The sequence below is a fragment of the Jaculus jaculus genome, chromosome 7, assembly GCF_020740685.1.
Source record: "Jaculus jaculus isolate mJacJac1 chromosome 7, mJacJac1.mat.Y.cur, whole genome shotgun sequence".
Taxonomy (NCBI): Eukaryota; Metazoa; Chordata; class Mammalia; order Rodentia; family Dipodidae; genus Jaculus; species Jaculus jaculus.
This window is the reverse complement of record NC_059108.1, coordinates 113,081,858-113,092,238: the sequence shown is the minus strand read 5'-3', so window position 1 is coordinate 113,092,238 and position 10,381 is coordinate 113,081,858. Positions and strand designations below refer to the sequence as shown.

General features: G+C 44.9%; 1 pseudogene; it reads right to left on the bottom strand.

The window, feature by feature from the left end:
- Window positions 1-9,087: 9,087 nt before the first annotated feature.
- On the bottom strand, window positions 9,088-10,164 carry LOC101609796 (annotated as a pseudogene).
- Window positions 10,165-10,381: the final 217 nt, after the last annotated feature.

Here is a 10,381-nt window from a genome sequence, read left to right as displayed (position 1 = left end):
GCAGCTGTTTTTACTACAGAGAACGCAAAGTATTCTGACTGGTTGTGGATGTGTTGACAAGTTTTTCAGTAAAGATCATCCTCCGAGTATTCCTGTGCATTCATATCTGCCTTTAATTGCTGATAAATACATAAAACAGTTACCTGCTGGCAGTATGGTGTTACACATTCTGATCTGAGCTGCATTTTGACATATCTTTAGGAAATATCCCATCTATTAGTTTGGGAATGATTAGGAGTTGTCTATTTTGCTTTCGTAGTCTTACTGTTTTACATTTTGTTTAAAAGCTGAGCCAATATGAATGGTTTTGAGTATGACCAAAAGTATAGAGTTGTTTTTTGTTTGTTTATTTGAGATAGGGTCTTGTTATGGGCCAAGCTAACCTGGAATTCACTCTACAGTCTTTTTATTTTTTATTTTTTATTTTTTGAGGTAGGGTCTCACCCTAGCCCTGGCTGACCTGGAGTTGGAGTCTCAGGGTGGTCTTGAACTCATGGCGATCCTCCTACCTCTGCCTCCCAAGTGCTGGGAATAAAGGCGTGCGCCACCACACCCAGCTTTCTATAGTTTTTTTTTTCCACTCTGTAGTCTTAGGGTGGCCTCGAACTCACAGAGATCCTCCTATCTTGGCCTCCCAAGTGCTGAGATTAAACACATGCACTACCATGCTCAGCCTTCCTTTTTGTTTTGTTTTGTTTTTTGAGGTAGGGTTTCTCTAACTTGGGCTGACCTGGAATTCACTATGTATCTTCAAGGTGGCCTTGAACTCACAGTGGTCCTCCTACCTCTGCCTTGGATTAAAGACCCAGCAACCTTTTTTTTTTCTTGTCATACATCTGTCATTTGTTTTCAGTGCAAGAGATCCTGGTGCACATGTGCATGCACATAAATAAAGGAGAAAAAAAAATACTCCAAGCTGGGCATGGTGCCACATGCCTTTAATCCCAGTGCTCGGGAGACAGGATTACCATGAGGCCAAGGCCACCCTGAGACTGCATAGTGGATTTTGGGTCAGCCTGAGCTAGAGTGAGATCCTACCTAAAAATAAAACGAAAATAAACTTGGACACACTCTCCTGTTGCTATTGTCCACCTTATGTTGGCCATGGGTTGATGTCTAACCTCTGCTCATGTCATCATTTTCCCTGCCATCATGGAGCTTCCCCTTGAGCCTGTGAGCCAAAACAAACCTCTCTCCCACAAAAGAAAAAAGAAAATAAAAGAAACTTACGATACATATGCCACCTTGTTCATCTGGCTTACATGAGCACTGGGGAGTCAAATTGAGGTCAAACTTTGCAGACAAGCACCTTAACCACTAAGCCACTCTCCAGACCTTTTTCTTTTTTTTCAATAGTTTATTCCAAACTGTGATATGATCAGTTGAATAAAACAATGTTGTCAGGCATGGTGGCACACACCTTTAATAATAACAGTACTTAGGAGTCTGGAGTAGGAAGATCCCAGTGAGTTCCAGGCCACCCTGAGACTACATAGTGAATTCCAGGTCAGCCTGAGCTAGTGAGACACTACCTTGAAAAAGGGTGAGGGGGGGGAGAGCCTGGAGAGATAGATGGCTTAGTGGTTAAGGCATTTGCCTGCAAAGCCAAAGGACCCCAGTTCCATTCTCCAGGACCCATGTAAGCCAGCTGCACAAGGGGACACATGTATCTGGAGTTCATTTGCAGTGGCTGGAGGCCCTGGCGTGCCCATTCTCTTTCTCTCGCTCTCACTCTCTCTGCCTCTTTGTCTCTCAAATAAATAAAATACGTTTTTTATTTTATTTTATTTATTTATTTGAGAGCGACAGACACAGAGAGAAAGACAGATAGAGGGAGAGAGAGAGAATGGGCGCGCCAGGGCTTCCAGCCTCTGCAAACGAACTCCAGACGCATGCGCCCTCTTGTGCATCTGGCTAACGTGGGACCTGGGGAACCGAGCCTCGAACCAGGGTCCGTAGGCTTCACAGGCAAGCGCTTAACCGCTAAGCCATCTCTCCAGCCCTAAAATACGTATTTTTTAAAAAACATGCCAGGTGTGGTGGCACACAGCTTTAATCCCAACACTAGGGAGGCAGAGGTAGGAGGATTGTAGTGAATTCAAGGCCACCCTGAGACCACATAGTGAATTCCAGATCAGCCTGGGCTAGAGTGAGACCCTACCTCAGAAAAACCAAAAAAAAAAAAAAAGAAAACAAAATTAGACACTATTCATTAGGACTTTGGGAAACATGCTTTGACACTTCTATGTAATAAAGCCTCCTGATTATTTACTGTGTTTCACAAGGAACTGAATACATGGTCAACTGGCAAATCAGGGGAACTTTGTACAATGCCATCTCAAATGCCTTGAGAGGGAGTGTGTGTTTGAAAACCTTCACAAGTTTCTGCGGTTACCCATACATTAAAAGGGCATTGCTGAAATGTTCAACCCCATTCCATGCTCTCCTAAAACAAACTGGGACACTTTGAGCAAAAAACTTTAATATTGTTCAAAATGTATATTCTATAAATTAACAAGAAAGCCACAAGTATTCAGGATGAGAAGCATATCAAAATAAAGACTTGGCCAGACTTGTGAAGAAAGGAAAGCGTACAAATGTGAGAGGCTACAGTGTACTGTGAGGTCATGGATATTCAGGCCATTCTGTGTCTGGAGGATCACGTAGTAAGGAGTCCTATCCTTCCTTTGGCTGTTACATTCTTTCTGCCATCTCTTCCGCAATAGATCCTGAGCCATGGAAGGCATGTTAGAGATATTTCAGTGCTGAGCACTTTGGTCATTTCTTTTCAGCACCATGATGCCTTCTGAGTCATCCCAAGGTCACTGCCATCTGAAAAGAGAAGATTCTCTACCAAAAGTGAGAGCAACATTAATATAAGGGTATGAACATTAAGAGGAGTGCTTACTGGGCAGTTTGATAAGCATATTTAGCCAGACAGCAGCATACGTTACACCCCTAGGGCTCATGACTACCCCTGTTTTTTAAGTTTTCAGTATCAGGGATGTATTCCCCCCATGAAGTGGGCCTCCAGTCCAATTAGAGGGCAGTTGGTTTCCACCATGATAGACATGCCACTATTGCAGCTGTTGGCTCATTTGGCCTGGCTGGCCAAATATAAGGCTTGCAGTGTCCACTGTTAAATATCTTCATTGACGATTTCTCTCTCTCCCATTGAACTGCATGCAGAATGGCTTCTTCCAGCTTTCTGTCAGCTGGTCTACATAGAGGAGGTTATCAGCTCAGTTTCAGCAGGATTTCTCAGTGGCCTTGCAGTGGTCTTCAGCAATAGAGTGTTACCATGTATTCCTAGTAGGAACCAAGGGCCTCAGCAATGGTCTATAATGTTTTGGGGGCATCAGGGACCTCCCTGGCCAACAACTCACTGGACAGTATCCCATCCTTGGCCATGAAAAATTTCTAGCAACAATTTATGGTTCCTAAGTGTTCCATTGTCCAAAAAAGTAGGTTTCTATATGATTTATTTATATCATCTTAGATTGTAATTCAGAATTTTTTAAAACAGCTCTGAAAAATGATTGATACACAATAACTTGTATATGTTTGAAGTATAAAATTGGATAAATTTATATAAAAAATCAGGATAGTAGAGCCAGGCATGGTGGTGCACGCCTTTAATCCCAGCACTTGGAGGCAGAAGTAGGAGGATTGCCATGAGTTCAAGGCCACCCTGAGAGTACATAGTGAATTCCAGGTCAGCCTGAGCTAGACTGAAACCATACCTTGGAAAAAGAAAAAAATCAGGATAGTGTCAATACAAAAGCTCTCACCTAAAAGGGGATAAGAGATAGTTTACTCTGGAGCCAAATATGAATGACCATGGCCCAGGAACACAGATCTAGGCTACCCCAATTTTATGTTCCAACATGTTAACATTTTCTTTAAGGTTCTCTCTCTCTCTAAAAAAGTCATAAATCAAGGTACTTTTCAAATACATTTGCTGACCATCAGGTAGGTGGGTTACAGCAAAGTGGGAAAGTCTCCACCATAAATTTTAGTTGCTCTCTGATGGGTTAGTGGAAGCTGGTGGTCTCTTAGTTCATTCCAAAATGGTCACCCCCTGGCCAACTATCGGGTAGATGTTAGGTTAGACACGTGGGTGGGCAACAAATGGCTACTAAGGGTCTAAAGGTAGCCCAAGGGAATTTGGCTCTAGCTTGGAACATTCCATCTGTGTTCACAGGAGCTTTACCAGCCCATTCAGCACAAGATTTTCTGGGAACTTGAGTTCACAATAGTAATTATTTTATCATTCCAACCTTTGCCCAAGTAAATTTTTCTGTACTGGGCATGGAAGCCGAGGTCTTGCAACTGGTACACTGATTCCGTCCTCAGTCCCCCAGGCACCTTCTTTCTTTCCTTTCTTCATTTTTTCTTTCTTTTTAGACACAGCCTCGTGTAGCTCAACTCAAACTTGCTATGAGGTCATGAATAACTCTGAACGTTATTTAAATATCATTTTATTTATTTGAGAGAGAAAGTGGTAGTTAAGAGGGAGAGAGAATTGGCACACCTGGTCCTCCAGCCACTGTAAATGAACTCCAGACACATGTACCACCTTGTGCACCTGGCTTATGTGGGTCCTGAGGAATCGAACCAGGGTCCTTTGGCTTTGCTGGCAAATGCCGTAACCACTAAGCCATCTCTCCAGCCTAACTTTGAACTTTTGATTCTCCTGCCTCCACCTCCCAGATACTGTAGGTCAGTCCTATTATGTTCAGTTGATGCTGGGGACTAAACCCAAAGTTTTCATGCCTACTGGAGTCTGTCTGCAGTGGCAAGAGGCCCTGGCACACACATATACAAGCATGCATAAATACGGTTTTATTTATTTGTGTGTGAGGGGGTAAAAGATAAACAGAAAGGAAGGGAGAGGGAGAGGAAGAATAGACATTCCAGGGCCTCTTGTGGCTGTAAACAAGTTCCAGACACATGCTCTACTTTTTAAAAATTTTTTAAAAATTTATTTGAGAGCGACAGACAGAGAGAGAAAGAGGCAGATAGAGAGAATGGGCGCACCAGGGCCTCCAGCCCCTGCAAACGAACTCCTGACGCGTGCGCCCCCTTGTGCATCTGGCTAATGTGGGTCCTGGGGAATCGAGCCTTGAACCAGGGTCCTTAGGCTTCATAGGCAAGTGCTTAACCGCTAAGCCATCTCTCCAGCCCCAGACACATGCACTACTTTGTGTATCTGGCTTTGCAATGGGTACTGGGGAACTGAAGCCAGGCTATTAGGCTTGATAAGCAAGTCCCTTTAACCACTTCTCCAGCCCATTAAAAAAAAAAAAATTTAAAAGTTTGCGAAGAGCCAAATTAGATTGATTAGTCATTTTGCTACTGAACCAATTCTTTTTCTGAATGCCACAGTTTGGAAGTAACCTCCCCACCATCACCAAAAAATAAAAGCCCATGTGTAAAGTCCTGTCTCCAGCTTGGGGCAGTTTGGGAAGGTGGTAGAACCTTTAGGATGTGGAGCCCAAGTAGAAAGTAGATCATTAGACACATGCCCTTAGAAGCCAACACCTGGGATCCAGGACCTTGACCCCTTCTCATCTGCTTCCTGGCTTCCCAGCTCCCCTGCAGTAAGTCAGCCTCCCCTGCTGTGTACCCACCATACACTCCCACAGGCTGGAAGAACAAGACCAAGCAATTACGGACTGAGACACCCAAAAATGTGAGCCCAAATCAACCTTTCCTCCTAAGTTTTCAGGTATTTTATCCCAGTAATGGAAAACAAAACACTGCAACAAACCCTTTTGGGCCCATACTATATTCTTCTCTTTTTATTATTCACTTATTTGACAGAGAGGAAGAGGCAGATAGATATAGGGAGAATGGGTGCACCAGGGCCTCCAGCCACTGCAAATGAACTCCCGACGTGAACTCCCCATTGTGCATCTGGCTAACATGGGTCCTGGGGAACCGAGCCTCAAACCGGGGTCCTTAGGCCTCACAGGCAAGCACTTAACCACTAAGCCATCTCTCCAGCCCATATATTCTCCTTTTAATATGTTGGATCTTGAGAAACAACAGAGGTTATGCAAGCAATTTCAAATGCCTACAGTCTCTGACCCTTCCCACAGTACTCAAACCTGGATTCCCCCAGCTCTTCTGCTGCCACGGCCAACAAGGAAGCAGCCCTTGACGATATGGTGGATGAATGTCTGGTCAGTGAGGAGTACAACATATGGAACACCCTTCTTGTCACGATCTCTGATCACCCATGCTCTGGAGTGGCTTAGCTTAAGTGCACAGTGGCTTCCAGATGTAGCCAGACCTGAAGGAAAGGCTTCATTATTCAGTGACTTTTCCTGGGGACACACATCAGATGAACAAAGGAACCTTGTGATAGCAAGTGTCCAGCTGCCTAGAGGTGATGTTTGATGCATCCCATAATACATACAGAGGATGGAGAACTTGGAGATTTGGGCTGCCGCTGGAAAAATTGAAATCGAAATCAAGATCAAACATGAAGAAGTGAACAAGGTCTGTTACATGTCCTGCAGCCATCGCCTCATTGCAACAGACTCTATCCTGTGATCCATGTTTTTAAACAACCTTTATGTTTTTATTCACACATTTGATAAAAATGTCACAGGAGCCAAGTCATTATAATGACATAAGTAATGGTACACAGTCAAATCACTGTTGAGTCAGAACACGGCCAACCACAACTGCTTTACACCTGTGCACATGTGTGTGTACAAACTGCATCTGTATAAACATACACCATTCACAATCATAGGTGCCTAATGCAGACGTAACCCAGGAATCCTCACCCCACCCCTGGTTTCTGTCAGGTCCTCGGGACAACAGGAATGCTCAATGCAAGATGCTGGCACTGCTCAGTACAACTCTGCTCCACTAATGACTCAGCAAAGAAACACTGCAGCAGTTGTTTCTTTGGCACAAGACTGAACAGGCCACAGGACAGTCAAAAACGGTTGATAGGGGCTGGAGAGATGGCTTAGCGGTTAAGCGCTTGCCTGTGAAGCCTAAGGACCCCGGTTTGAGGCTCGGTTCCCCAGGACCCACGTTAGCCAGATGCACAAGGGGGCGCACGCGTCTGGAGTTCGTTTGCAGAGGCTGGAAGCCCTGGCGTGCCCATTCCCTCTTTCTCCCTCTATCTGTCTTTCTCTCTGTGTCTGTCGCTCTCAAATAAATTAAAAAAAAAAATTAAAAAAAAGACGGTTGATAGGACACCTGTTGAGAGGGAGGTCTTTCATAGGACTTAAACATTGTGGGACTTGGTGCCAGGGCTAGCCTGCTCCTGCAGCCCCTAGCCCTAACCAACCAGCTGTCCCTCTGGTTCACCTGAACCTGAAGACAGCCCACCACCACTAAAAGTTTATAAACATCTTTGTAAGGGGAGGGCAGGCTCTCTGACCACTTGGGATTGTCCAGCTGTGGTTGAGATTTTCCCTTACTTGGGCCTGAGCTGACTTGGCCCAGGCCCAGCCAGGAGGGACCCCTAGCCTTCTCTCCATATATAGACTCCTTTATCCCCTCCAGCTCACCACATGTCAGGAACTCCTTGAACTTTTCTTCCTTTTTTTTTTTTTTTCTCTTTTATTTCCGTGACTTTTTTCCCTAGACCCTCCACGTGGGATCTCTAGCCATGTGGATGCCTTTCCTTGGTTCTGTTCTTCCCTCAATAAATGTAATAACTTAATTTTTTAAAAAGTTGGGTTAGTCTTAGGTTTAGAACCCCTTTCCAACACCACAACAGCTTAGCAAGCAGGAAAAAAGAAAACTTCAGCTGTTTGAACACCAGAGGGAAGGTATTTAAAACTTGATCCCTATTCGCCCAGCTGACTACAGCCATGGACAAAAGCCAAACCAGCAAAGCCAAGGTGAAACCATCCAGTTGTGGCCTTAACTGGGTGGCTGGCTTTAGCTCTAGAGACAGGAGAAAACTTTTTATAGGGTTACGTAAACTATATCTCCACTATATAGGTATTTGAGTCAAGACTCCAAATCTATTGGCCCACTCGGCTTGCCTACAGTTCTAAGAGTTCTCAAGACAGACCCCCCCCCCCCCGCCACCAACCCGTCCATCCTGTCTTTAGCCTTCTAAGAAGGACAAGTCAAACCTGTAGTGGGAAAATGATGCCTGAACAAAAATACACAAACAAAACACCAAACACTGTATATTGAAAATAGTAGAACTATTTTATTTATTTATTTAAAATAGTAGGACTATCTCCAATTCCATTTTGAGTCAAAGGTTAAAAAGAAAGTTAAGGGCTAGAGAGATGGTTTAGCCATTAAGGCATTTGCCTGCAAAGCCAAAGGACCCTGGTTCAATTCCCCAGGACCCACATAAGCCAGATGCACAAGGGGGCACATGCACCTGGAGTTCATTTACAGTGGCTGAAGGCCCTGTTGCATGCACTCGCTCTCTCTAATACATTAAAAAAAAAACACTAATATAGGAAATATCATCTAAGGCCTCATCTCTAGTGGTCTTGGCAAATGAGCTAAGGCTATGGAGGAGGCAGTAATCCAATTCAGATAAAAATTGCTCCGAGTCAGCTGAGTCAATGTGACAGTATTTTGTGTGTATGTGGGGTTACCTCTTGGTATAAACTTAGGTCCCTTAAGATAAAAGGTGAGGACAAGGCACTTAACATGGCCAAACATCGTTCACACCCATCCACTAGACTGCTACTAAGAGTATTCACAGTGACCCCTCCTTGAGACATGACCAGCCAACAACACTTTCCAGCATCCAAAACACTGCACAAGCAATGATGGCATGTGGAATGTCAGCGAGGAGCTACTCAAGAGGACGCAAATGGCAATCATCCCCTTCGGGCCTGAGGTGAGAGGTTTGTTCCAAATTAGTTCAGTGAAATACTGACTCTGACAATGGTTGGCCTGAGAGTATGACCGTGCCTTTCTCTGTTCGATAAAGAGCAACAGGGCTCTGAATGAAACCAGACTCCAGCTAGTGCATTACCTTGCACTGGGAGTTACAGCAGATGCCTTCTAGTACATGTGGCTTGTCCTTAGGCTAGCACAGTGCCAAGGGAACAGGTGAGGCTAGAAGCTCCTATTCCTTCCTCAGGCATACTTAACCTGAGCTGGGCTGCAACTACCCTATTCTTCTGCTCAAGAGGACGGAACCGAGGCCTTGGCCTCACTGCTCATCTCCAGAGGCTTAGCTGACGTCACTCCTTCGCTCTGATCTCCGTGTTCTTGGCTTTCAGCGTGGCCATGTGCAGCTTCTCCAGGAACTCTGGCATGCCACTGGAAACCAACCAACACGGTAGCAAGGAAAGAGAGTCTGGGGATTGTCACTGTATGTCAACAAGTAGTCAAAGCCATTCTCATCAAGGGACTTGTGGGGACAGATAGCCATTGGGAATTCATAGGATCTGACCCTGATGAATTCCGGAGACTGGTACATGGGGGGTGCTCCACAGCACGTGACACCATCAAGTTGTTGTCCTGATCGACACTATATTGCTGAACATAAACATAATCCCAAGAGTACACTGGATAAGGAAATTGGGTTATCCAGTGAAGAACCTCAGAACCACTCATGACATCTGTTTTGATGATCTCCAGCTTGATCACAAGAGCATCCCACTTTTTTTTCTATACTCCGTGTCCAACTGAACATCGAAGAACTGCCAGGGTGTTACATCTGTGTAGGTTCTAAAAAGCTCAATAGTGGTAAAGGTGGGTGCCTGCAATTGGGCATCACCACAGCTTAAAGTGTTTCTGGTCCATCACCATTTCCCACGGTGCCTCTTTGTCTTCTGAATTATCAATCCCTTCTGCTCGGGACTTGGGTTCTGGAGGGTGACACTCAAGTCCAGAGCTCTGAAGCATACACGGCGCTTCCTCCAACGGTTTCCTCTCATTAGTCTTTGCAGATCCTCCTCCTGGACCCTCTCCTCACCCCACACAAGGGCACAGGCAAGGGCCACCATCAAGGAAGAGGCACAGCCCAGGGGAGCTGGGCAGCTGGCACCAGAAACATGTGAGGAGGATGCAGCATGAGCTCTCAGAGCACAGGTGGCCTTTCTGGATCTATTATCTAAACTTTTTGTATTGACAGTTTTCATACATATACATAATGTATTTTGATCATAACTGTGTCCTTGTTACCTTCTTTTGAACTCCCCTCCCCATCCCACCTCACCTTCTTCCACTGAACCCCTTCTTGCCACTAGTCCCTCTTCTACTTGGGTGTCTCTTTGTATTTTCTTTTCTTTTTTTTTTTAATAATTTTTTTAAATTTATTTATTTTGAGAGCGACAGACACAGAGAGAAAGACAGATACAGGGAGAGAGAGAGAATGGGCGCGCCAGGGCTTCCAGCCTCTGCAAACGAACTCCAGACGCGTGCG